Here is a 26,376-nt window from a genome sequence, read left to right as displayed (position 1 = left end):
TCTCTTTTAAAAGTACTGTACCTACTGCAGGTGTCAAAGAGCACTGTTTCCGCCCGGTTTCGAACCGAGGACCTTTCGCGTGTAAAGCGAACGTGATAACCACTACACTACAGAAACTTCTGCTTGATTTTCCTGCAAGAAGTAAACCGAATTTTACAGATATTCAGGGCACGTATTCGAATTTCCAAAATAAAGAATTCATGAAATTTTCTGTTACCACTACGGTAAATCACAATGTGTCAATGAGTGTTGTTTCCGCCCGGTTTCGAACCAGGGACCTTTCGCGTGTGAAGCAAACGTGATAACCACTACACTACAGAAACTGCTGCTACATTTAGCTGCGAGGAGTAAACCGAATTTTACAGATATTCATGGCACGTATTCGAATTTCCAAAATACAGAATTCATGAAAATAACAATTCTTTGTTGAAAGTACAGTACCTACTGCACGTGTCAAAGAGCTCTGTTTCCGCCCGGTTTCGAACCGAGGACCTTTCGCGTGTTAAGCGAACGTGATAACCACTACACTACAGAAACTTCTGCAACAATTATCTGCAAGGAGTAAACCGAATTTTACAGATATTCATGGCACGCGTTCAAATTTCCAAAATTAGGCATTTATGAAAATAACTATTCTCTGTTAATAGTACAGTACCTACTGCACGTGTCAAAGAGCACTGTTTCCTCCCAGTTTCAAACTGAGGACCTTTCACGTGTAAAGAGAACGTGATAACCACTACACTACAGAAACTGCTGCTTGATTTTTCTGCAAGGAGTAAACCGAATTTTAAAAATATTCATGGCACGTATTCGAATTTCCAAAATAAAGAATTCATGAAATTTTCTGTTACCACTATGGTACTTCAGAATGTGTCAATGAGCGTTGTTTCCGCCCGGTTTCGAACCAGGGACCTTTCGCGTGTGAAGCAAACGTGATAACCACTAGACCACAGAAACTACTGCTACAATTAGCTGCGAGGAGTAAATCGAATTTTACAGATATTCATGGCACGTATTCGAATTTCCAAAATACAGAATTCATGAAAATAACAATTCTTTGTTGAAAGTACAGTACCTACTGCACGTGTCAAAGAGCTCTGTTTCCGCCCGGTTTCAAACCGAGGACCTTTCGCGTGTTAAGCAAACGTGATAACCGCTACACTACAGAAACTGCTTCAACAATTATCTGCAAGGAGTAAACCGAATTTTACAGATATTCATGGCACGTGTTCAAATTTCCAAAATTAGGCATTTATGAAAATAACTATTCTCTGTTAATAGTACAGTACCTACTGCACATGTCAAAGAGCACTGTTTCCTCCCGGTTTCAAACTGAGGACCTTTCACGTGTAAAGCGAACGTGATAACCACTACACTACAGACACTGCTGCTACATTCAGCTGCAAGGAGTAAACCGAATTTTACAGATATTCATGGCACGTGTTGAAATTTCCAAATTTAGGCATTTATGAAAATAACTATTCTCTTTTAAAAGTTCTGTACCTACTGCAGATGTCAAAGAGCACTGTTTCCGCCCGGTTTCGAACCGAGGACCTTTCGCGTGTAAAGCGAACGTGATAACCACTACACTACAGAAACTTCTGCTTGATTTTCCTGCAAGAAGTAAACCGAATTTTACAGATATTCAGGGCACGTATTCGAATTTCCAAAATAAAGAATTCATGAAATTTTCTGTTACCACTACGGTAAATCACAATGTGTCAATGAGTGTTGTTTCCGCCCGGTTTCGAACCAGGGACCTTTCGCGTGTGAAGCAAACATGATAACCACTACACTACAGAAACTGCTGCTACATTTAGCTGCGAGGAGTAAACCGAATTTTACAGATATTCATGGCACGTATTCGAATTTCCAAAATACAGAATTCATGAAAATAACAATTCTTTGTTGAAAGTACAGTACCTACTGCACGTGTCAAAGAGCTCTGTTTCCGCCCGGTTTCGAACCGAGGACCTTTCGCGTGTTAAGCGAACGTGATAACCACTACACTACAGAAACTTCTGCAACAATTATCTGCAAGGAGTAAACCGAATTTTACAGATATTCATGGCACGCGTTCAAATTTCCAAAATTAGGCATTTATGAAAATAACTATTCTCTGTTAATAGTACAGTACCTACTGCACGTGTCAAAGAGCACTGTTTCCTCCCAGTTTCAAACTGAGGACCTTTCACGTGTAAAGAGAACGTGATAACCACTACACTACAGAAACTGCTGCTTGATTTTTCTGCAAGGAGTAAACCGAATTTTAAAAATATTCATGGCACGTATTCGAATTTCCAAAATAAAGAATTCATGAAATTTTCTGTTACCACTATGGTACTTCAGAATGTGTCAATGAGCGTTGTTTCCGCCCGGTTTCGAACCAGGGACCTTTCGCGTGTGAAGCAAACGTGATAACCACTAGACCACAGAAACTACTGCTACAATTAGCTGCGAGGAGTAAATCGAATTTTACAGATATTCATGGCACGTATTCGAATTTCCAAAATACAGAATTCATGAAAATAACAATTCTTTGTTGAAAGTACAGTACCTACTGCACGTGTCAAAGAGCTCTGTTTCCGCCCGGTTTCAAAACGAGGACCTTTCGCGTGTTAAGCAAACGTGATAACCGCTACACTACAGAAACTGCTTCAACAATTATCTGCAAGGAGTAAACCGAATTTTACAGATATTCATGGCACGTGTTCAAATTTCCAAAATTAGACATTTATGAAAATAACTATTCTCTGTTAATAGTACAGTACCTACTGCACATGTCAAAGAGCACTGTTTCCTCCCGGTTTCAAACTGAGGACCTTTCACGTGTAAAGCGAACGTGATAACCACTACACTACAGACACTGCTGCTACATTCAGCTGCAAGGAGTAAACCGAATTTTACAGATATTCATGGCACGTGTTGAAATTTCCAAATTTAGGCATTTATGAAAATAACTATTCTCTTTTAAAAGTTCTGTACCTACTGCAGGTGTCAAAGAGCACTGTTTCCGCCCGGTTTCGAACCGAGGACCTTTCGCGTGTAAAGCGAACGTGATTTATTTTTTTTTATTTTTTTTTATTATCAAAAATGTTTGTTTACAATATTTACAGTACAATCTACTGTTTACAGTACAATCCACAGAGAACAATACAGAAGACACTAGACTAACAGAGGCAGGTGAACAATTCACCCCCTATCAAATTATCAACAAAGAAAATATCAAAACAGTGCTTTCAAAAATTATAAGTGATACCTCCACTCTCCTCTCGTGAAATTAACCCACTCCCTTCAACAAAAGACTCATCAAAATGTTCCATCCCATAATTAAACAACATATCTATGTGTTTACTGAACAGTGCTATAAAGATACTCCACACCTGAACCCTCTTTCTGTCAAAAGAAACATAATTCCTCCTACAAAAAATAGCATACCTCACAAAACTCAAAACCATATTCAACAAACACACATTAGCACCCTCACATTTACCAGACACTCCAAATAACAAAAGTTCCTCCCACGCATACTTTTTCACGAAATCTCCCCCCCAGTTTCTACATAACATTTCCTTAACTTTACAAAAAAAATATTTTAAATCCTCACATTCTATAAACAAATGCATAAGAGTTTCCGGGAAACGTCCACATACGTCGCATTCCCTTTCTATCTCACAATTAATTTTCTTTAGCACCACCTTTGTAAATATTCTATTATGTCTTAGTTTGAAATCATTATTTTCACACTCCTTACTATTATATTTTACATTTAAATTTCCCCATATCTTTTTTTCATCCAATTCCGGAAAAACTACTTTCCAAAATTTCTCAGCAGCCGGCCTTCTACACACTTTTCCTACCATTATTCTATACAATCTTTTCACTGGTATACTAGATAAATGTACTTTCTTCTTACTGCTACCAATGAACAAATTAGGAAATACAAATAAATCTTCTCTTTCAACTTCACTATTTATTAAATCAACCCATGCTCTTGGTATACTATTCTTTATCTTGTCATACATATTATTCACTGTTCCCCTTCCCACCTCTTCATCCCATTCATTGATTATGTCAAAAATAGCTTCCCCAGGTAAAAACCCTGGAATTACCTCATAAGTATAATCTTTTATTTGCCGTAGACCTGCACTCATAAATACTTTATTATACAAAACTTTTTCTTTGTTCTTGATTTTCTCATTCAGAAATATAGGTTGATTCATAATCAGGTCAATATGTCCACATTCATAATATACATTAGGCAACAACTCTGCCCATGCATTTAGCACCTCTTTATAAAAATCTGGTACCTTTTCAAACATTGCCCTTTTAAGCCCCATCAATAAACCATTATCCTCACAACCACCACTCTCCTCTAAGTAGACTCTAAAGAAGTGTTTCCAGCCATAATCTTCACTGTCATACAAATATTTCTTTACTGTTTTTATCCTAATAGCTTTTCTTTTGACATCTAAATCTACAAGTTTTAAACCTCCATCCACATAGTCAGCAATCAATGTTTTCTGAGATATTCTCACTCCTTTACCATCCCAAATAAAATTTGACACCACATTATTCAATTCATTTAGGACCCACTCCGGCATGTCCAGGACTCCCAAAACATACACAAATTTGGATAATACCAAAGCATTTGCAACAATTACTTTCCCTTGTAACTTTAGTTTTCTATTTTTCCAGAAATTCAACGTTAGCTTGACTTTATTAAGTATCCCAGTCCAAGTTATATCTTTTGCCTCTTTCTCCTTTACACCAATGTTTACTCCCAGCACTTTAATAAAATCCTTTGCGCTCTTGAATGGAATCTCACACCCGTTTACATTGATATCCCCAACAAACATTATTTCAGTCTTCTCTATATTAACTTTAGCACCCGATGCCTTGCCATATATATCTATGATCCCCATAATGCTTCCAATACTTTCTATATCCTTCACAGTACAAGTAGTGTCATCAGCGTACTGATGTACAACACTGACACCACCACCTGGGATTCCAACACCCCTTACTTCTTTATTACTATTTATCAATGTAGCTAACGGTTCTGTAGAAACACTGTACAGCAGAGCTGACAAAGGACAGCCCTGCCTTACTGACCTCTCCACAGGGAAAGTATCTGTTAACACTCCGTTACATTTAACACAACTTTTAGCCCCACTATACAACAGGTTGATCCAAGATACAAACTTTGGCCCAAACCCAAACCTCTCCAAAGTCTGTAATAAAAAGCTGTGCTCCACTCTATCGAAAGCTTTGTTAAAGTCCAAACTTAAAACTATACCACCTTCATTTTTCATTTGATTAACAACATCCCTAATTGTACAAATTACATCTGAAATATCTCTTCCAGGTATGCCGTAGGCTTGTGTTGATTCAATAATACTCCCAATCACCTTTTTCATCCTATTCGCTAACACTTTAGTCAGTATCTTATAATCCGAATTTAGAAGGCTAATAGGCCTATAATTTTCTAACTTTAATCTACTGCCCCTATTTTTGAATAAGATCGTTAACATTCCAGTTGACATAGACTCAGGGATTTCCTTATTCTCTTCCATATAATGAAACACCCTCACTAAAATGGGTGCCAAAATATCTACAAAGACTTTATAGAACTCATTTGTTAAACCATCCAAACCCGGACTTTTATTACCTTGCGTGCTAACAATTGCTTCCTTGATTTCCATAATCGAAATCTCTTCATCACACATCATTCTATCTGCCTGCGATACTTTGGCACTAATTGTATCCAACACTTTTACAACACACACTTTATCTACATCATTCTTTTTGTAAAGATTTCTGTAAAAGGTTTCAACTGTCTCTAAGATCCCAACAAAATCGTTTACCTTTACACCTCTTTCATCTTCCAACTCTACAATGTAACTCTTAGTTTGTTTTCTTTTTTCCAGACCCAAAAAAAAGGATGTACATTTCTCTCCCTCCAAAGCGTACTGTGCCCTGCTCCTAACAATAGCACCCAAACATTTATTTTTTTCATAACGACCCAGCTCTGCATGGATTTTCAAATAATTCACAACATCATAGTCTGGATCCGTATCAGCCTTTTCAAGTTCATGCAACATCCTATTCCTAAGCATTATTTCTTTCTGCTTATCTAAACGGTTATGATTTTTTGCGTACCTAATACTCCTATTTTTTACTTTTACTTTCACTTCCTCCCACCATAAACACACATTCTCTTTTAACAGTACATTAGACATTTCATCATTAATACATTCAACAATTTCATTTCTATATCCTTCCTCCTTTAACAGACTGGCATTTAAACACCAGACACCTCCCCCTCTCCTCTCCACACCAAAACCCATTTGAAATGACATTACTGCATGATCACTATATGCTGTAAAGGTATATGACACCTTCTTAACATTCTGCACCAATTCTTGTTTTGCTAGACATAAATCAATTCTGCTTTGTTTTAATTCCTTTAGAACCACCTGCCTTCTAGAGAATACTCTTCTGTTTGGATTTTCAGCCCTCCATATATCTACTAGATTCTCCTCATTCATAAGTTTCCATAATGCATTTCTAGAAGAGTCATATCTGAATTTAGCACAACTAGAGGCATCCATTCTACTACACCTCACATTAAAATCTCCTATCAGTATACAGTTTTCTGAGCACAGTGTTTTTAATTTGTGAAACATTTCTCTCCTTTCAGATTCAATGTTTGAAGCATAAACATTAATTAAACGAAAAACTACATTTTGAACTTCAAATTCAATTACAATAAGTCTGCCATCATTGTCAGCATATATTTCTTTTACATTTTGCACCACATCATTTTTTATCAAAATAGCCACACCACATGTTTTATCCCCTCCATGACTACAAAAAATTAAATCTGACCATTTACTCTTAATCTCCTGCATTTTGGAGTCTGTCCAATTGGTCTCTTGAAAACACAACATGTCTGCCTTAACAGACACTAATACCTGCTCAAATTTGCTCATGTTTCTCAAACTGTTACCATTTAGGGATGCGACTGTAATCATTATGAATGTGTGCAGAAGTATAATCAGAGCCAAACAAGTCCTTAAAAATCCTACTTTTTCTTTTTTCCAAAACCCATCATCTCCCTGGTTTTCGACAATGACCTCTTATTTTTTACAAACAACTGAAGATCCTCACTATCTATTTCATCATCCGTCTCTTTATTTGGATTTTTGGGGGGATCGGCGGGGAAGCCTTTTGAAAAGTGCGCTTTAACAGTGCCCGTGACTTCAGTGGACCCAGCCCACTCTTTGGTGTAATTTTTACACAGGCTTAAAGCTGGCTCAGGCACCTGAGAAGCACCTTGCACCATCTCTACCTGTGTATGTCTTTCACCCATCATGTGCTGCTGTTCCACCTTGTCAGCAGCAGAGACTAAAACGGCGTCTCGTGCTTTGCCAGGAGACATTACAGGCTCTTCAAGCTTATCTGCCACTGTCTCTGGAGTCACACTCTCCATGTCACTCTCATCCTCCCTCTCCATAGGCACACTCCCCTCTTCCTCAGACGTGAGGTCCATTGTTTGCAAAAGTAAGTGATTTTCTCCCTTATTACAGCTACATCTAACTTTAGGTCTGTCACACATTTTGCACACATTTCCTATGTTCCGACATTCTCTGGCATAATGCCCTTGTTCACTACATTTGTGGCATGTGAATTCCGGACATTCCTTAAGTATGTGCCCCGGCTGAATACATAATCTACATACCTTCACTTGATTGTCGTGGATTACACGAAAATATTCAAATCCCTCGACAGTGTTAAATTTTGTAGAATATGGCAAGGATTGCACATTGTCTGTAAACTTTACCTTGCAAAATCTTGTCCCATCTACAATGTCCGTTCCTGGCCACATCCTCCTCTTGATTGGCGTGGTCGCCTTCACCTTCCAGCCTTTTAGTTTCTCTTCTATCTCCTCATCCGTAATGTATGCGGGCAAGTTCAAAAAGGACACCACCAGCTCATCGTTCCCTAGTTCTTTAGCCATGATTTGACAGTTCTTTATCTTTAGCCCGTCTATTAGTCTTTCTTTTCCATTTACATGAGACATTGTTACTTCATACTTATTCCCGTCTTTCATTCGACATCCCAGTATTGTTCCGCAAACTTCCTTTATTCCTCTCAGCAATTCCATCGTTGTTATTTTCCCTTCTCCACTTATTTCCACGTTCACCGTCAGTTCCTTCTCATATGTTCTTTTTTTCAGTTCTTCGTTTAACATTCTGATTTCACTGTTGTCCTTTCTCGTCGTCGTTTGTATTCTTGATGTCGAAGCCATGATGTCCGTCCGGTTATTTTAAGCAATATCCCCCAAACAGCTCACGCTGATGGGGGACAATAGCAAAAACGTTTCACAGAAACTTCACTACAGTCACTCACAAACTTTCAAACTTATAAGTCAACTAGACCTCCAAAAAAAACGATATTCTCTCTCAAGCACTCAGACGCCTGCTTCTCTTCCACTTCCTGAAACTCCAAAAAGGGGCGTGTGAAGCAAACGTGATAACCACTAGACCACAGAAACTACTGCTACAATTAGCTGCGAGGAGTAAATCGAATTTTACAGATATTCATGGCACGTATTCGAATTTCCAAAATACAGAATTCATGAAAATAACAATTCTTTGTTGAAAGTACAGTACCTACTGCACGTGTCAAAGAGCTCTGTTTCCGCCCGGTTTCAAACCGAGGACCTTTCGCGTGTTAAGCAAACGTGATAACCGCTACACTACAGAAACTGCTTCAACAATTATCTGCAAGGAGTAAACCGAATTTTACAGATATTCATGGCACGTGTTCAAATTTCCAAAATTAGGCATTTATGAAAATAACTATTCTCTGTTAATAGTACAGTACCTACTGCACATGTCAAAGAGCACTGTTTCCTCCCGGTTTCAAACTGAGGACCTTTCACGTGTAAAGCGAACGTGATAACCACTACACTACAGACACTGCTGCTACATTCAGCTGCAAGGAGTAAACCGAATTTTACAGATATTCATGGCACGTGTTGAAATTTCCAAATTTAGGCATTTATGAAAATAACTATTCTCTTTTAAAAGTACTGTACCTACTGCAGGTGTCAAAGAGCACTGTTTCCGCCCGGTTTCGAACCGAGGACCTTTCGCGTGTAAAGCGAACGTGATAACCACTACACTACAGAAACTTCTGCTTGATTTTCCTGCAAGAAGTAAACCGAATTTTACAGATATTCAGGGCACGTATTCGAATTTCCAAAATAAAGAATTCATGAAATTTTCTGTTACCACTACGGTAAATCACAATGTGTCAATGAGTGTTGTTTCCGCCCGGTTTCGAACCAGGGACCTTTCGCGTGTGAAGCAAACGTGATAACCACTACACTACAGAAACTGCTGCTACATTTAGCTGCGAGGAGTAAACCGAATTTTACAGATATTCATGGCACGTATTCGAATTTCCAAAATACAGAATTCATGAAAATAACAATTCTTTGTTGAAAGTACAGTACCTACTGCACGTGTCAAAGAGCTCTGTTTCCGCCCGGTTTCGAACCGAGGACCTTTCGCGTGTTAAGCGAACGTGATAACCACTACACTACAGAAACTTCTGCAACAATTATCTGCAAGGAGTAAACCGAATTTTACAGATATTCATGGCACGCGTTCAAATTTCCAAAATTAGGCATTTATGAAAATAACTATTCTCTGTTAATAGTACAGTACCTACTGCACGTGTCAAAGAGCACTGTTTCCTCCCAGTTTCAAACTGAGGACCTTTCACGTGTAAAGAGAACGTGATAACCACTACACTACAGAAACTGCTGCTTGATTTTTCTGCAAGGAGTAAACCGAATTTTAAAAATATTCATGGCACGTATTCGAATTTCCAAAATAAAGAATTCATGAAATTTTCTGTTACCACTATGGTACTTCAGAATGTGTCAATGAGCGTTGTTTCCGCCCGGTTTCGAACCAGGGACCTTTCGCGTGTGAAGCAAACGTGATAACCACTAGACCACAGAAACTACTGCTACAATTAGCTGCGAGGAGTAAATCGAATTTTACAGATATTCATGGCACGTATTCGAATTTCCAAAATACAGAATTCATGAAAATAACAATTCTTTGTTGAAAGTACAGTACCTACTGCACGTGTCAAAGAGCTCTGTTTCCGCCCGGTTTCAAACCGAGGACCTTTCGCATATTAAGCAAACGTGATAACCGCTACACTACAGAAACTGCTTCAACAATTATCTGCAAGGAGTAAACCGAATTTTACAGATATTCATGGCACGTGTTCAAATTTCCAAAATTAGGCATTTATGAAAGTAACTATTCTCTGTTAATAGTACAGTACCTACTGCACATGTCAAAGAGCACTGTTTCCTCCCGGTTTCAAACTGAGGACCTTTCACGTGTAAAGCGAACGTGATAACCACTACACTACAGACACTGCTGCTACATTCAGCTGCAAGGAGTAAACCGAATTTTACAGATATTCAGGGCACGTATTCGAATTTCCAAAATAAAGAATTCATGAAATTTTCTGTTACCACTACGGTAAATCACAATGTGTCAATGAGTTTTGTTTCCGCCCGGTTTCGAACCAGGGACCTTTCGCGTGTGAAGCAAACGTGATTTATTTTTTTTATTTTTTTTTTATTATCAAAAATGTTTGTTTACAATATTTACAGTACAATCTACTGTTTACAGTACAATCCACAGAGAACAATACAGAAGACACTAGACTAACAGAGGCAGGTGAACAATTCACCCCCTATCAAATTATCAAAACAGTGCTTTCAAAAATTATAAGTGATACCTCCACTCTCCTCTCGTGAAATTAACCCACTCCCTTCAACAAAAGACTCATCAAAATGTTCCATCCCATAATTAAACAACATATCTATGTGTTTACTGAACAGTGCTATAAAGATACTCCACACCTGAACCCTCTTTCTGTCAAAAGAAACATAATTCCTCCTACAAAAAATAGCATACCTCACAAAACTCAAAACCATATTCAACAAACACACATTAGCACCCTCACATTTACCAGACACTCCAAATAACAAAAGTTCCTCCCACGCATACTTTTTCACGAAATCTCCCCCCCAGTTTCTACATAACATTTCCTTAACTTTACAAAAAAAATATTTTAAATCCTCACATTCTATAAACAAATGCATAAGAGTTTCCGGGAAACGTCCACATACGTCGCATTCCCTTTCTATCTCACAATTAATTTTCTTTAGCACCACCTTTGTAAATATTCTATTATGTCTTAGTTTGAAATCATTATTTTCACACTCCTTACTATTATATTTTACATTTAAATTTCCCCATATCTTTTTTTCATCCAATTCCGGAAAAACTACTTTCCAAAATTTCTCAGCAGCCGGCCTTCTACACACTTTTCCTACCATTATTCTATACAATCTTTTCACTGGTATACTAGATAAATGTACTTTCTTCTTACTGCTACCAATGAACAAATTAGGAAATACAAATAAATCTTCTCTTTCAACTTCACTATTTATTAAATCAACCCATGCTCTTGGTATACTATTCTTTATCTTGTCATACATATTATTCACTGTTCCCCTTCCCACCTCTTCATCCCATTCATTGATTATGTCAAAAATAGCTTCCCCAGGTAAAAACCCTGGAATTACCTCATATGTATAATCTTTTATTTGCCGTAGACCTGCACTCATAAATACTTTATTATACAAAACTTTTTCTTTGTTCTTGATTTTCTCATTCAGAAATATAGGTTGATTCATAATCAGGTCAATATGTCCACATTCATAATATACATTAGGCAACAACTCTGCCCATGCATTTAGCACCTCTTTATAAAAATCTGGTACCTTTTCAAACATTGCCCTTTTAAGCCCCATCAATAAACCATTATCCTCACAACCACCACTCTCCTCTAAGTAGACTCTAAAGAAGTGTTTCCAGCCATAATCTTCACTGTCATACAAATATTTCTTTACTGTTTTTATCCTAATAGCTTTTCTTTTGACACCTAAATCTACAAGTTTTAAACCTCCATCCACATAGTCAGCAATCAATGTTTTCTGAGATATTCTCACTCCTTTACCATCCCATATAAAATTTGACACCACATTATTCAATTCATTTAGGACCCACTCCGGCATGTCCAGGACTCCCAAAACATACACAAATTTGGATAATACCAAAGCATTTGCAACAATTACTTTCCCTTGTAACTTTAGTTTTCTATTTTTCCAGAAATTCAACGTTAGCTTGACTTTATTAAGGATCCCAGTCCAAGTTATATCTTTTGCCTCTTTCTCCTTTACACCAATGTTTACTCCCAGCACTTTAATAAAATCCTTTGCGCTCTTGAATGGAATCTCACACCCGTTTACATTGATATCCCCAACAAACATTATTTCAGTCTTCTCTATATTAACTTTAGCACCCGATGCCTTGCCATATATATCTATGATCCCCATAATGCTTCCAATACTTTCTATATCCTTCACAGTACAAGTAGTGTCATCAGCGTACTGATGTACAACACTGACACCACCACCTGGGATTCCAACACCCCTTACTTCTTTATTACTATTTATCAATGTAGCTAACGGTTCTGTAGAAACACTGTACAGCAGAGCTGACAAAGGACAGCCCTGCCTTACTGACCTCTCCACAGGGAAAGTATCTGTTAACACTCCGTTACATTTAACACAACTTTTAGCCCCACTATACAACAGGTTGATCCAAGATACAAACTTTGGCCCAAACCCAAACCTCTCCAAAGTCTGTAATAAAAAGCTGTGCTCCACTCTATCGAAAGCTTTGTTAAAGTCCAAACTTAAAACTATACCACCTTCATTTTTCATTTGATTAACAACATCCCTAATTGTACAAATTACATCTGCAATATCTCTTCCAGGTATGCCGTAGGCTTGTGTTGATTCAATAATACTCCCAATCACCTTTTTCATCCTATTCGCTAACACTTTAGTCAGTATCTTATAATCCGAATTTAGAAGGCTAATAGGCCTATAATTTTCTAACTTTAATCTACTGCCCCTATTTTTGAATAAGATCGTTAACATTCCAGTTGACATAGACTCAGGGATTTCCTTATTCTCTTCCATATAATGAAACACCCTCACTAAAATGGGTGCCAAAATATCTACAAAGACTTTATAGAACTCATTTGTTAAACCATCCAAACCCGGACTTTTATTACCTTGCGTGCTAACAATTGCTTCCTTGATTTCCATAATCGAAATCTCTTCATCACACATCATTCTATCTGCCTGCGATACTTTGGCACTAATTGTATCCAACACTTTTACAACACACACTTTATCTACATCATTCTTTTTGTAAAGATTTCTGTAAAAGGTTTCAACTGTCTCTAAGATCCCAACAAAATCGTTTACCTTTACACCTCTTTCATCTTCCAACTCTACAATGTAACTCTTAGTTTGTTTTCTTTTTTCCAGACCAAAAAAAAAGGATGTACATTTCTCTCCCTCCAAAGCGTACTGTGCCCTGCTCCTAACAATAGCACCCAAACATTTATTTTTTTCATAACGACCCAGCTCTGCATGGATTTTGAAATAATTCACAACATCATAGTCTGGATCCGTATCAGCCTTTTCAAGTTCATGCAACATCCTATTCCTAAGCATTATTTCTTTCTGCTTATCTAAACGGTTATGATTTTTTGCGTACCTAATACTCCTATTTTTTACTTTTACTTTCACTTCCTCCCACCATAAACACACATTCTCTTTTAACAGTACATTAGACATTTCATCATTAATACATTCAACAATTTCATTTCTATATCCTTCCTCCTTTAACAGACTGGCATTTAAACACCAGACACCTCCCCCTCTCCTCTCCACACCAAAACCCATTTGAAATGACATTACTGCATGATCACTATATGCTGTAAAGGTATATGACACCTTCTTAACATTCTGCACCAATTCTTGTTTTGCTAGACATAAATCAATTCTGCTTTGTTTTAATTCCTTTAGAACCACCTGCCTTCTAGAGAATACTCTTCTGTTTGGATTTTCAGCCCTCCATATATCTACTAGATTCTCCTCATTCATAAGTTTCCATAATGCATTTCTAGAAGAGTCATATCTGAATTTAGCACAACTAGAGGCATCCATTCTACTACACCTCACATTAAAATCTCCTATCAGTATACAGTTTTCTGAGCACAGTGTTTTTAATTTGTGAAACATTTCTCTCCTTTCAGATTCAATGTTTGAAGCATAAACATTAATTAAACGAAAAACTACATTTTGAACTTCAAATTCAATTACAATAAGTCTGCCATCATTGTCAGCATATATTTCTTTTACATTTTGCACCACATCATTTTTTTTATCAAAATAGCCACACCACATGTTTTATCCCCTCCATGACTACAAAAAATTTAATCTGACCATTTACTCTTAATCTCCTGCATTTTGGAGTCTGTCCAATTGGTCTCTTGAAAACACAACATGTCTGCCTTAACAGACACTAATACCTGCTCAAATTTGCTCATGTTTCTCAAACTGTTACCATTTAGGGATGCGACTGTAATCATTATGAATGTGTGCAGAAGTATAATCAGAGCCAAACAAGTCCTTAAAAATCCTACTTTTTCTTTTTTCCAAAACCCATCATCTCCCTGGTTTTCGACAATGACCTCTTATTTTTTACAAACAACTGAAGATCCTCACTATCTATTTCATCATCCGTCTCTTTATTTGGATTTTTGGGGGGATCGGCGGGGAAGCCTTTTGAAAAGTGCGCTTTAACAGTGCCCGTGACTTCAGTGGACCCAGCCCACTCTTTGGTGTAATTTTTACACAGGCTTAAAGCTGGCTCAGGCACCTGAGAAGCACCTTGCACCATCTCTACCTGTGTATGTCTTTCACCCATCATGTGCTGCTGTTCCACCTTGTCAGCAGCAGAGACTAAAACGGCGTCTCGTGCTTTGCCAGGAGACATTACAGGCTCTTCAAGCTTATCTGCCACTGTCTCTGGAGTCACACTCTCCATGTCACTCTCATCCTCCCTCTCCATAGGCACACTCCCCTCTTCCTCAGACGTGAGGTCCATTGTTTGCAAAAGTAAGTGATTTTCTCCCTTATTACAGCTACATCTAACTTTAGGTCTGTCACACATTTTGCACACATTTCCTATGTTCCGACATTCTCTGGCATAATGCCCTTGTTCACTACATTTGTGGCATGTGAATTCCGGACATTCCTTAAGTATGTGCCCCGGCTGAATACATAATCTACATACCTTCACTTGATTGTCGTGGATTACACGAAAATATTCAAATCCCTCGACAGTGTTAAATTTTGTAGAATATGGCAAGGATTGCACATTGTCTGTAAACTTTACCTTGCAAAATCTTGTCCCATCTACAATGTCCGTTCCTGGCCACATCCTCCTCTTGATTGGCGTGGTCGCCTTCACCTTCCAGCCTTTTAGTTTCTCTTCTATCTCCTCATCCGTAATGTATGCGGGCAAGTTCAAAAAGGACACCACCAGCTCATCGTTCCCTAGTTCTTTAGCCATGATTTGACAGTTCTTTATCTTTAGCCCGTCTATTAGTCTTTCTTTTCCATTTACATGAGACATTGTTACTTCATACTTATTCCCGTCTTTCATTCGACATCCCAGTATTGTTCCGCAAACTTCCTTTATTCCTCTCAGCAATTCCATCGTTGTTATTTTCCCTTCTCCACTTATTTCCACGTTCACCGTCAGTTCCTTCTCATATGTTCTTTTTTTCAGTTCTTCGTTTAACATTCTGATTTCACTGTTGTCCTTTCTCGTCGTCGTTTGTATTCTTGATGTCGAAGCCATGTTGTCCGTCCGGTTATTTTAAGCAATATCCCCCAAACAGCTCACGCTGATGGGGGACAATAGCAAAAACGTTTCACAGAAACTTCACTACAGTCACTCACAAACTTTCAAACTTATAAGTCAACTAGACCTCCAAAAAAAAACGATATTCTCTCTCAAGCACTCAGACACCTGCTTCTCTTCCACTTCCTGAAACTCCAAAAAGGGGCGTGTAAAGCGAACGTGATAACCGCTACACTACAGAAACTGCTTCAACAATTATCTTCAAGGAGTAAACCGAATTTTACAGATATTCATGGCACGTGTTGAAATTTCCAAATTTAGGAATTTATGAAAATAACTATTCTCTTTTAAAAGTACTGTACCTACTGTACGTGTTTAAGAGCACTGTTTCAGCCCGGTTTCGAACCAAGGAACTTTCGCGTGTAAAGCGAACGTGATATCCACTACACTATAGAAACTGCTGCTTGATTTTCCTGCAAGAAGTAAACCGAATTTTACAGATATTCAGGGCACGTATTCGAATTTCCAAAATAAAGAATTCATGAAATTTTTTGTTACCACTATGGTACTTCAGAATGTGTCAATGAGCGTTGTTTCCGCCCGGTTTCGAACCAGGGACCTTTCGCGTGTGAAGCAAAAGTGATAACCACTATACCACAGAAACTACTGCTACAATTAGCTGCGAGGAGTAAACCGAATTTTACAGATATTCATGGCACGTATTCGAATTTCCAAAATACAGAATTCATGAAAATAACAATTCTTTGTTGAAAGTACAGTACCTACTGCACGTGTCAAAGAGCTCTGTTTCCGCCCGGTTTCGAACCGAGGACCTTTCGCGTGTTAAGCGAACGTGATAACCGCTACACTACAGAAACTGCTTCAACAATTATCTGCTAGGAGTAAACCGAATTTTACAGATATTCATGGCACGTGTTCAAATTTCCAAAATTAGGCATTTATGAAAATAACTATTCTCTGTTAATAGTACAGTACCTACTGCACGTGTCAAAGAGCACTGTTTCCTCCCAGGTTCAAACTGAGGACCTTTCACGTGTAAAGAGAACGTGATAACCACTACACTACAGAAACTGCTGCTTGATTTTTCTGCAAGGAGTAAACCGAATTTTAAAAATATTCATGGCACGTATTCGAATTTCCAAAATAAAGAATTCATGAAATTTTCTGTTACCACTATGGTACTTCAGAATGTGTCAATGAGTGTTGTTTCCGCCCGGTTTCGAACCAGGGACCTTTCGCGTGTGAAGCAATTGTGATAACCACTAGACCACAGAAACTACTGCTACAATTAGCTGCAAGGAGTAAACCGAATTTTAAAAATATTCATGGCACGTATTCGAATTTCCAAAATACAGAATTCATGAAAATAACAATTCTTTGTTGAAAGTACAGTACCTACTGCACTTGTCAAAGAGCACTGTTTCCGCCCGGTTTCGAACCGAGGACCTTTCGCGTGTAAAGCGAACGCGATAACAACTACACTACAGAAACTGCTGCTTGATTTTCCTGCAAGAAGTAAACCGAATTTTACAGATATTCATGGCACGTGTTCAAATTTCCAAAAGTAGGCATTTATGAAAATAACTATTCTCTGTTAATAGTACAGTACCTACTGCACGTGTCAAAGAGCACTGTTTCCTCCCAGTTTCAAACTGAGGACCTTTCACGTGTAAAGCTAACGTGATAACCACTACACTACAGAAACTGCTGCTTGATTTTTCTGCAAGGAGTAAACCGAATTTTAAAAATATTCATGGCACGTATTCGAATTTCCAAAATAAAGAATTCATGAAATTTTCTGTTACCACTACGGTAAATCAGAATGTGTCAATGAGCGTTGTTTCCGCCCGGTTTCGAACCAGGGACCTTTCGCGTGTGAAGCAAACGTGATAACCACTACACTACAGAAACTGCTGCTACATTTAGCTGCGAGGAATAAACCGAATTTTACAGATATTCATGGCACGTATTCGAATTTCCAAAAAACAGAATTCAATAAAATAACAATTCTTTGTTGAAAGTACAGTACCTACTGCACGTGTCAAAGAGCTCTGTTTCCGCCCGGTTTCGAACCGAGGACCTTTCGCGTGTTAAGCGAACGTGATAACCACTACACTACAGAAACTTCTGCAACAATTATCTGCAAGGAGTAAACCGAATTTTACAGATATTCATGGCACGCGTTCAAATTTCCAAAATTAGGCATTTATGAAAATAACTATTCTCTGTTAATAGTACAGTACCTACTGCACGTGTCAAAGAGCACTGTTTCCTCCCAGTTTCAAACTGAGGACCTTTCACGTGTAAAGAGAACGTGATAACCACTACACTACAGAAACTGCTGCTTGATTTTTCTGCAAGGAGTAAACCGAATTTTAAAAATATTCATGGCACGTATTCGAATTTCCAAAATAAAGAATTCATGAAATTTTCTGTTACCACTATGGTACTTCAGAATGTGTCAATGAGCGTTGTTTCCGCCCGGTTTCGAACCAGGGACCTTTCGCGTGTGAAGCAATCGTGATAACCACTAGACCACAGAAACTACTGCTACAATTAGCTGCAAGGAGTAAACCGAATTTTAAAAATATTCATGGCACGTATTCGAATTTCCAAAATACAGAATTCATGAAAATAACAATTCTTTGTTGAAAGTACAGTACCTACTGCACTTGTCAAAGAGCACTGTTTCCGCCCGGTTTCGAACCGAGGACCTTTCGCGTGTAAAGCGAACGCGATAACAACTACACTACAGAAACTGCTGCTTGATTTTCCTGCAAGAAGTAAACCGAATTTTACAGATATTCATGGCACGTGTTCAAATTTCCAAAAGTAGGCATTTATGAAAATAACTATTCTCTGTTAATAGTACAGTACCTACTGCACGTGTCAAAGAGCACTGTTTCCTCCCAGTTTCAAACTGAGGACCTTTCACGTGTAAAGCTAACGTGATAACCACTACACTACAGAAACTGCTGCTTGATTTTTCTGCAAGGAGTAAACCGAATTTTAAAAATATTCATGGCACGTATTCGAATTTCCAAAATAAAGAATTCATGAAATTTTCTGTTACCACTACGGTAAATCAGAATGTGTCAATGAGCGTTGTTTCCGCCCGGTTTCGAACCAGGGACCTTTCGCGTGTGAAGCAAACGTGATAACCACTACACTACAGAAACTGCTGCTACATTTAGCTGCGAGGAATAAACCGAATTTTACAGATATTCATGGCACGTATTCGAATTTCCAAAAAACAGAATTCAATAAAATAACAATTCTTTGTTGAAAGTACAGTACCTACTGCACTTGTCAAAGAGCACTGTTTCCGCCCGGTTTCGAACCGAGGACCTTTCGCGTGTTAAGCAAACGTGATAACCGCTACACTACAGAAACTGCTTCAACAATTATCTGCAAGGAGTAAACCGAATTTTACAGATATTCATGGCACGTGTTCAAATTTCCAAAATTAGGCATTTATGAAAATAACTATTCTCTGTTAATAGTACAGTACCTACTGCACATGTCAAAGAGCACTGTTTCCTCCCGGTTTCAAACTGAGGACCTTTCACGTGTAAAGCGAACGTGATAACCACTACACTACAGACACTGCTGCTACATTCCGCTGCAAGGAGTAAACCGAATTTTACAGATATTCATGGCACATGTTGAAATTTCCAAATTTAGGCATTTATGAAAATAACTATTCTCTTTTAAAAGTTCTGTACCTACTGCAGGTGTCAAAGAGCACTGTTTCCGCCCGGTTTCGAACCGAGGACCTTTCGCGTGTAAAGCGAACGTGATAACCACTACACTACAGAAACTTCTGCTTGATTTTCCTGCAAGAAGTAAACCGAATTTTACAGATATTCAGGGCACGTATTCGAATTTCCAAAATAAAGAATTCATGAAATTTTCTGTTACCACTACGGTAAATCACAATGTGTCAATGAGTGTTGTTTCCGCCCGGTTTCGAACCAGGGACCTTTCGCGTGTGAAGCAAACGTGATAACCACTACACTACAGAAACTGCTGCTACATTTAGCTGCGAGGAGTAAACCGAATTTTACAGATATTCATGGCACGTATTCGAATTTCCAAAATACAGAATTCATGAAAATAACAATTCTTTGTTGAAAGTACAGTACCTACTGCACGTGTCAAAGAGCTCTGTTTCCGCCCGGTTTCGAACCGAGGACCTTTCGCGTGTTAAGCGAAAGTGATAACCACTACACTACAGAAACTTCTGCAACAATTATCTGCAAGGAGTAAACCGAATTTTACAGATATTCATGGCACGCGTTCAAATTTCCAAAATTAGGCATTTATGAAAATAACTATTCTCTGTTAATAGTACAGTACCTACTGCACGTGTCAAAGAGCACTGTTTCCGCCCGGTTTCGAACCGAGGACCTTTTGCGTGTAAAGCGAACGCGATAGCCACTACACTACAGAAACTGCTGCTTGATTTTCCTGCAAGGAGTAAACCGAATTTTAAAAATATTCATGGCACGTATTCGAATTTCCAAAATAAAGAATTCATGAAATTTTCTGTTACCACTATGGTACTTCAGAATGTGTCAATGAGTGTTGTTTCCGCCCGGTTTCGAACCAGGGACCTTTCGCGTGTGAAGCAAACGTGATAACCACTACACCACAGAAACTACTGCTACAATTAGCTGCAAGGAGTAAACCGAATTTTAAAAATATTCATGGCACGTATTCGAATTTCCAAAATACAGAATTCATGAAAATAACAATTCTTTGTTGAAAGTACAGTACCTACTGCACGTGTCAAAGAGCTCTGTTTCCGCCCGGTTTCAAACCGAGGACCTTTCGCGTGTTAAGCAAACGTGATAACCGCTACACTACAGAAACTGCTTCAACAATTATCTGCAAGGAGTAAACCGAATTTTACAGATATTCATGGCACGTGTTCAAATTTCCAAAATTAGGCATTTATGAAAATAACTATTCTCTGTTAATAGTACAGTACCTACTGCACATGTCAAAGAGCACTGTTTCCTCCCGGTTTCAAACTGAGGACCTTTCACGTGTAAAGCGAACGTGATAACCACTACACTACAGACACTGCTGCTACATTCAGCTGCAAGGAGTAAACCGAATTTTACAGATATTCATGGCACGTGTTGAAATTTCCAAATTTAGGCATTTATGAAAATAACTATTCTCTTTTAAAAGTACTGTACCTACTGCAGGTGTCAAAGAGCACTGTTTCCGCCCGGTTTCGAACCGAGGACCTTTCGCGTGTAAAGCGAACGTGATAACCACTACACTACAGAAACTTCTGCTTGATTTTCCTGCAAGAAGTAAACTGAATTTTACAGATATTCAGGGCACGTATTCGAATTTCCAAAATAAAGAATTCATGAAATTTTCTGTTACCACTACGGTAAATCACAATGTGTCAATGAGTGTTGTTTCCGCCCGGTTTCGAACCAGGGACCTTTCGCGTGTGAAGCAAACGTGATTTTTTTTTTTTTTTTTTTTTTTTTATTATCAAAAATGTTTGTTTACAATATTTACAGTACAATCTACTGTTTACAGTACAATCCACAGAGAACAATACAGAAGACACTAGACTAACAGAGGCAGGTGAACAATTCACCCCCTATCAAATTATCAACAAAGAAAATATCAAAACAGTGCTTTCAAAAATTATAAGTGATACCTCCACTCTCCTCTCGTGAAATTAACCCACTCCCTTCAACAAAAGACTCATCAAAATGTTCCATCCCATAATTAAACAACATATCTATGTGTTTACTGAACAGTGCTATAAAGATACTCCACACCTGAACCCTCTTTCTGTCAAAAGAAACATAATTCCTCCTACAAAAAATAGCATACCTCACAAAACTCAAAACCATATTCAACAAACACACATTAGCACCCTCACATTTACCAGACACTCCAAATAACAAAAGTTCCTCCCACGCATACTTTTTCACGAAATCTCCCCCCCAGTTTCTACATAACATTTCCTTAACTTTACAAAAAAAATATTTTAAATCCTCACATTCTATAAACAAATGCATAAGAGTTTCCGGGAAACGTCCACATACGTCGCATTCCCTTTCTATCTCACAATTAATTTTCTTTAGCACCACCTTTGTAAATATTCTATTATGTCTTAGTTTGAAATCATTATTTTCACACTCCTTACTATTATATTTTACATTTAAATTTCCCCATATCTTTTTTTCATCCAATTCCGGAAAAACTACTTTCCAAAATTTCTCAGCAGCCGGCCTTCTACACACTTTTCCTACCATTATTCTATACAATCTTTTCACTGGTATACTAGATAAATGTACTTTCTTCTTACTGCTACCAATGAACAAATTAGGAAATACAAATAAATCTTCTCTTTCAACTTCACTATTTATTAAATCAACCCATGCTCTTGGTATACTATTCTTTATCTTGTCATACATATTATTCACTGTTCCCCTTCCCACCTCTTCATCCCATTCATTGATTATGTCAAAAATAGCTTCCCCAGGTAAAAACAATGGAATTACCTCATATGTATAATCTTTTATTTGCCGTAGACCTGCACTCATAAATACTTTATTATACAAAACTTTTTCTTTGTTCTTGATTTTCTCATTCAGAAATATAGGTTGATTCATAATCAGGTCAATATGTCCACATTCATAATATACATTAGGCAACAACTCTGCCCATGCATTTAGCACCTCTTTATAAAAATCTGGTACCTTTTCAAACATTGCCCTTTTAAGCCCCATCAATAAACCATTATCCTCACAACCACCACTCTCCTCTAAGTAGACTCTAAAGAAGTGTTTCCAGCCATAATCTTCACTGTCATACAAATATTTCTTTACTGTTTTTATCCTAATAGCTTTTCTTTTGACATCTAAATCTACAAGTTTTAAACCTCCATCCACATAGTCAGCAATCAATGTTTTCTGAGATATTCTCACTCCTTTACCATCCCATATAAAATTTGACACCACATTATTCAATTCATTTAGGACCCACTCCGGCATGTCCAGGACTCCCAAAACATACACAAATTTGGATAATACCAAAGCATTTGCAACAATTACTTTCCCTTGTAACTTTAGTTTTCTATTTTTCCAGAAATTCAACGTTAGCTTGACTTTATTAAGGATCCCAGTCCAAGTTATATCTTTTGCCTCTTTCTCCTTTACACCAATGTTTACTCCCAGCACTTTAATAAAATCCTTTGCGCTCTTGAATGGAATCTCACACCCGTTTACATTGATATCCCCAACAAACATTATTTCAGTCTTCTCTATATTAACTTTAGCACCCGATGCCTTGCCATATATATCTATGATCCCCATAATGCTTCCAATACTTTCTATATCCTTCACAGTACAAGTAGTGTCATCAGCGTACTGATGTACAACACTGACACCACCACCTGGGATTCCAACACCCCTTACTTCTTTATTACTATTTATCAATGTAGCTAACGGTTCTGTAGAAACACTGTACAGCAGAGCTGACAAAGGACAGCCCTGCCTTACTGACCTCTCCACAGGGAAAGTATCTGTTAACACTCCGTTACATTTAACACAACTTTTAGCCCCACTATACAACAGGTTGATCCAAGATACAAACTTTGGCCCAAACCCAAACCTCTCCAAAGTCTGTAATAAAAAGCTGTGCTCCACTCTATCGAAAGCTTTGTTAAAGTCCAAACTTAAAACTATACCACCTTCATTTTTCATTTGATTAACAACATCCCTAATTGTACAAATTACATCTGCAATATCTCTTCCAGGTATGCCGTAGGCTTGTGTTGATTCAATAATGCTCCCAATCACCTTTTTCATCCTATTCGCTAACACTTTAGTCAGTATCTTATAATCCGAATTTAGAAGGCTAATAGGCCTATAATTTTCTAACTTTAATCTACTGCCCCTATTTTTGAATAAGATCGTTAACATTCCAGTTGACATAGACTCAGGGATTTCCTTATTCTCTTCCATATAATGAAACACCCTCACTAAAATGGGTGCCAAAATATCTACAAAGACTTTATAGAACTCATTTGTTAAACCATCCAAACCCGGACTTTTATTACCTTGCGTGCTAACAATTGCTTCCTTGATTTCCATAATCGAAATCTCTTGATCACACATCATTCTATCTGCCTGCGATACTTTGGCACTAATTGTATCCAACACTTTTACAACACACACTTTATCTACATCATTCTTTTTGTAAAGATTTCTGTAAAAGGTTTCAACTGTCTCTAAGATCCCAACAAAATCGTTTACCTTTACACCTCTTTCATCTTCCAACTCTACAATGTAACTCTTAGTTTGTTTTCTTTTTTCCAGACCCCAAAAAAAGGATGTACATTTCTCTCCCTCCAAAGCGTACTGTGCCCTGCTCCTAACAATAGCACCCAAACATTTATTTTTTTCATAACGACCCAGCTCTGCATGGATTTTCAAATAATTCACAACATCATAGTCTGGATCCGTATCAGCCTTTTCAAGTTCATGCAACATCCTATTCCTAAGCATTATTTCTTTCTGCTTATCTAAACGGTTATGATTTTTTGCGTACCTAATACTCCTATTTTTTACTTTTACTTTCACTTCCTCCCACCATAAACACACATTCTCTTTTAACAGTACATTAGACATTTCATCATTAATACATTCAACAATTTCATTTCTATATCCTTCCTCCTTTAACAGACTGGCATTTAAACACCAGACACCTCCCCCTCTCCTCTCCACACCAAAACCCATTTGAAATGACATTACTGCATGATCACTATATGCTGTAAAGGTATATGACACCTTCTTAACATTCTGCACCAATTCTTGTTTTGCTAGACATAAATCAATTCTGCTTTGTTTTAATTCCTTTAGAACCACCTGCCTTCTAGAGAATACTCTTCTGTTTGGATTTTCAGCCCTCCATATATCTACTAGATTCTCCTCATTCATAAGTTTCCATAATGCATTTCTAGAAGAGTCATATCTGAATTTAGCACAACTAGAGGCATCCATTCTACTACACCTCACATTAAAATCTCCTATCAGTATACAGTTTTCTGAGCACAGTGTTTTTAATTTGTGAAACATTTCTCTCCTTTCAGATTCAATGTTTGAAGCATAAACATTAATTAAACGAAAAACTACATTTTGAACTTCAAATTCAATTACAATAAGTCTGCCATCATTGTCAGCATATATTTCTTTTACATTTTGCACCACATCATTTTTTATCAAAATAGCCACACCACATGTTTTATCCCCTCCATGACTACAAAAAATTTAATCTGACCATTTACTCTTAATCTCCTGCATTTTGGAGTCTGTCCAATTGGTCTCTTGAAAACACAACATGTCTGCCTTAACAGACACTAATACCTGCTCAAATTTGCTCATGTTTCTCAAACTGTTACCATTTAGGGATGCGACTGTAATCATTATGAATGTGTGCAGAAGTATAATCAGAGCCAAACAAGTCCTTAAAAATCCTACTTTTTCTTTTTTCCTAAACCCATCATCTCCCTGGTTTTCGACAATGACCTCTTATTTTTTACAAACAACTGAAGATCCTCACTATCTATTTCATCATCCGTCTCTTTATTTGGATTTTTGGGGGGATCGGCGGGGAAGCCTTTTGAAAAGTGCGCTTTAACAGTGCCCGTGACTTCAGTGGACCCAGCCCACTCTTTGGTGTAATTTTTACACAGGCTTAAAGCTGGCTCAGGCACCTGAGAAGCACCTTGCACCATCTCTACCTGTGTATGTCTTTCACCCATCATGTGCTGCTGTTCCACCTTGTCAGCAGCAGAGACTAAAACGGCGTCTCGTGCTTGCCAGGAGACATTACAGGCTCTTCAAGCTTATCTGCCACTGTCTCTGGAGTCACACTCTCCATGTCACTCTCATCCTCCCTCTCCATAGGCACACTCCCCTCTTCCTCAGACGTGAGGTCCATTGTTTGCAAAAGTAAGTGATTTTCTCCCTTATTACAGCTACATCTAACTTTAGGTCTGTCACACATTTTGCACACATTTCCTATGTTCCGACATTCTCTGGCATAATGCCCTTGTTCACTACATTTGTGGCATGTGAATTCCGGACATTCCTTAAGTATGTGCCCCGGCTGAATACATAATCTACATACCTTCACTTGATTGTCGTGGATTACACGAAAATATTCAAATCCCTCGACAGTGTTAAATTTAGTAGAATATGGCAAGGATTGCACATTGTCTGTAAACTTTACCTTGCAAAATCTTGTCCCATCTACAATGTCCGTTCCTGGCCACATCCTCCTCTTGATTGGCGTGGTCGCCTTCACCTTCCAGCCTTTTAGTTTCTCTTCTATCTCCTCATCCGTAATGTATGCGGGCAAGTTCAAAAAGGACACCACCAGCTCATCGTTCCCTAGTTCTTTAGCCATGATT

At 38.0% G+C, this 26,376-nt stretch overlaps 21 non-coding genes across 21 annotated transcripts; all 21 read right to left on the bottom strand.

Annotated features, from left to right (window-relative positions):
• Nucleotides 1-44: 44 nt before the first annotated feature.
• On the bottom strand, nt 45-117 carry trnav-uac (transfer RNA valine (anticodon UAC)). Its single transcript has one exon. It is a non-coding gene; the product is annotated as a tRNA-Val (tRNA).
• A 133-nt stretch (nt 118-250) lies between these two features.
• Nucleotides 251-323, bottom strand: trnav-cac (transfer RNA valine (anticodon CAC)). Its single transcript has one exon. It is a non-coding gene; the product is annotated as a tRNA-Val (tRNA).
• A 141-nt stretch (nt 324-464) lies between these two features.
• On the bottom strand, nt 465-537 carry trnav-aac (transfer RNA valine (anticodon AAC)). Its single transcript has one exon. It is a non-coding gene; the product is annotated as a tRNA-Val (tRNA).
• Nucleotides 538-1,526: 989 nt separating this feature from the next.
• Nucleotides 1,527-1,599, bottom strand: trnav-uac (transfer RNA valine (anticodon UAC)). Its single transcript has one exon. It is a non-coding gene; the product is annotated as a tRNA-Val (tRNA).
• Nucleotides 1,600-1,732: 133 nt separating this feature from the next.
• trnav-cac (transfer RNA valine (anticodon CAC)) lies at nt 1,733-1,805 on the bottom strand. Its single transcript has one exon. It is a non-coding gene; the product is annotated as a tRNA-Val (tRNA).
• Nucleotides 1,806-1,946: 141 nt separating this feature from the next.
• On the bottom strand, nt 1,947-2,019 carry trnav-aac (transfer RNA valine (anticodon AAC)). Its single transcript has one exon. It is a non-coding gene; the product is annotated as a tRNA-Val (tRNA).
• A 7,110-nt stretch (nt 2,020-9,129) lies between these two features.
• On the bottom strand, nt 9,130-9,202 carry trnav-uac (transfer RNA valine (anticodon UAC)). Its single transcript has one exon. It is a non-coding gene; the product is annotated as a tRNA-Val (tRNA).
• A 133-nt stretch (nt 9,203-9,335) lies between these two features.
• On the bottom strand, nt 9,336-9,408 carry trnav-cac (transfer RNA valine (anticodon CAC)). The gene has a single exon. It is a non-coding gene; the product is annotated as a tRNA-Val (tRNA).
• A 141-nt stretch (nt 9,409-9,549) lies between these two features.
• Nucleotides 9,550-9,622, bottom strand: trnav-aac (transfer RNA valine (anticodon AAC)). The gene has a single exon. It is a non-coding gene; the product is annotated as a tRNA-Val (tRNA).
• Nucleotides 9,623-10,183: 561 nt separating this feature from the next.
• Nucleotides 10,184-10,256, bottom strand: trnai-aau (transfer RNA isoleucine (anticodon AAU)). The gene has a single exon. It is a non-coding gene; the product is annotated as a tRNA-Ile (tRNA).
• Nucleotides 10,257-16,704: 6,448 nt separating this feature from the next.
• On the bottom strand, nt 16,705-16,777 carry trnav-aac (transfer RNA valine (anticodon AAC)). The gene has a single exon. It is a non-coding gene; the product is annotated as a tRNA-Val (tRNA).
• A 561-nt stretch (nt 16,778-17,338) lies between these two features.
• Nucleotides 17,339-17,411, bottom strand: trnav-uac (transfer RNA valine (anticodon UAC)). Its single transcript has one exon. It is a non-coding gene; the product is annotated as a tRNA-Val (tRNA).
• Nucleotides 17,412-17,758: 347 nt separating this feature from the next.
• trnav-cac (transfer RNA valine (anticodon CAC)) lies at nt 17,759-17,831 on the bottom strand. Its single transcript has one exon. It is a non-coding gene; the product is annotated as a tRNA-Val (tRNA).
• A 141-nt stretch (nt 17,832-17,972) lies between these two features.
• trnav-aac (transfer RNA valine (anticodon AAC)) lies at nt 17,973-18,045 on the bottom strand. Its single transcript has one exon. It is a non-coding gene; the product is annotated as a tRNA-Val (tRNA).
• Nucleotides 18,046-18,606: 561 nt separating this feature from the next.
• On the bottom strand, nt 18,607-18,679 carry trnav-uac (transfer RNA valine (anticodon UAC)). The gene has a single exon. It is a non-coding gene; the product is annotated as a tRNA-Val (tRNA).
• A 347-nt stretch (nt 18,680-19,026) lies between these two features.
• Nucleotides 19,027-19,099, bottom strand: trnav-cac (transfer RNA valine (anticodon CAC)). The gene has a single exon. It is a non-coding gene; the product is annotated as a tRNA-Val (tRNA).
• A 569-nt stretch (nt 19,100-19,668) lies between these two features.
• Nucleotides 19,669-19,741, bottom strand: trnav-uac (transfer RNA valine (anticodon UAC)). Its single transcript has one exon. It is a non-coding gene; the product is annotated as a tRNA-Val (tRNA).
• Nucleotides 19,742-19,874: 133 nt separating this feature from the next.
• On the bottom strand, nt 19,875-19,947 carry trnav-cac (transfer RNA valine (anticodon CAC)). Its single transcript has one exon. It is a non-coding gene; the product is annotated as a tRNA-Val (tRNA).
• A 141-nt stretch (nt 19,948-20,088) lies between these two features.
• trnav-aac (transfer RNA valine (anticodon AAC)) lies at nt 20,089-20,161 on the bottom strand. Its single transcript has one exon. It is a non-coding gene; the product is annotated as a tRNA-Val (tRNA).
• A 347-nt stretch (nt 20,162-20,508) lies between these two features.
• Nucleotides 20,509-20,581, bottom strand: trnav-cac (transfer RNA valine (anticodon CAC)). The gene has a single exon. It is a non-coding gene; the product is annotated as a tRNA-Val (tRNA).
• Nucleotides 20,582-21,150: 569 nt separating this feature from the next.
• Nucleotides 21,151-21,223, bottom strand: trnav-uac (transfer RNA valine (anticodon UAC)). The gene has a single exon. It is a non-coding gene; the product is annotated as a tRNA-Val (tRNA).
• Between the last annotated feature and the right edge of the window lie 5,153 nt (nt 21,224-26,376).

The sequence above is a fragment of the Salmo salar genome, chromosome 07, assembly GCF_965601325.2.
Source record: "Salmo salar chromosome 07, fSalSal1, whole genome shotgun sequence".
NCBI classification, from domain to species: Eukaryota; Metazoa; Chordata; class Actinopteri; order Salmoniformes; family Salmonidae; genus Salmo; species Salmo salar.
Note: the sequence above shows the minus strand (reverse complement) of the source record. Positions and strands in the feature narration are given on the sequence as shown.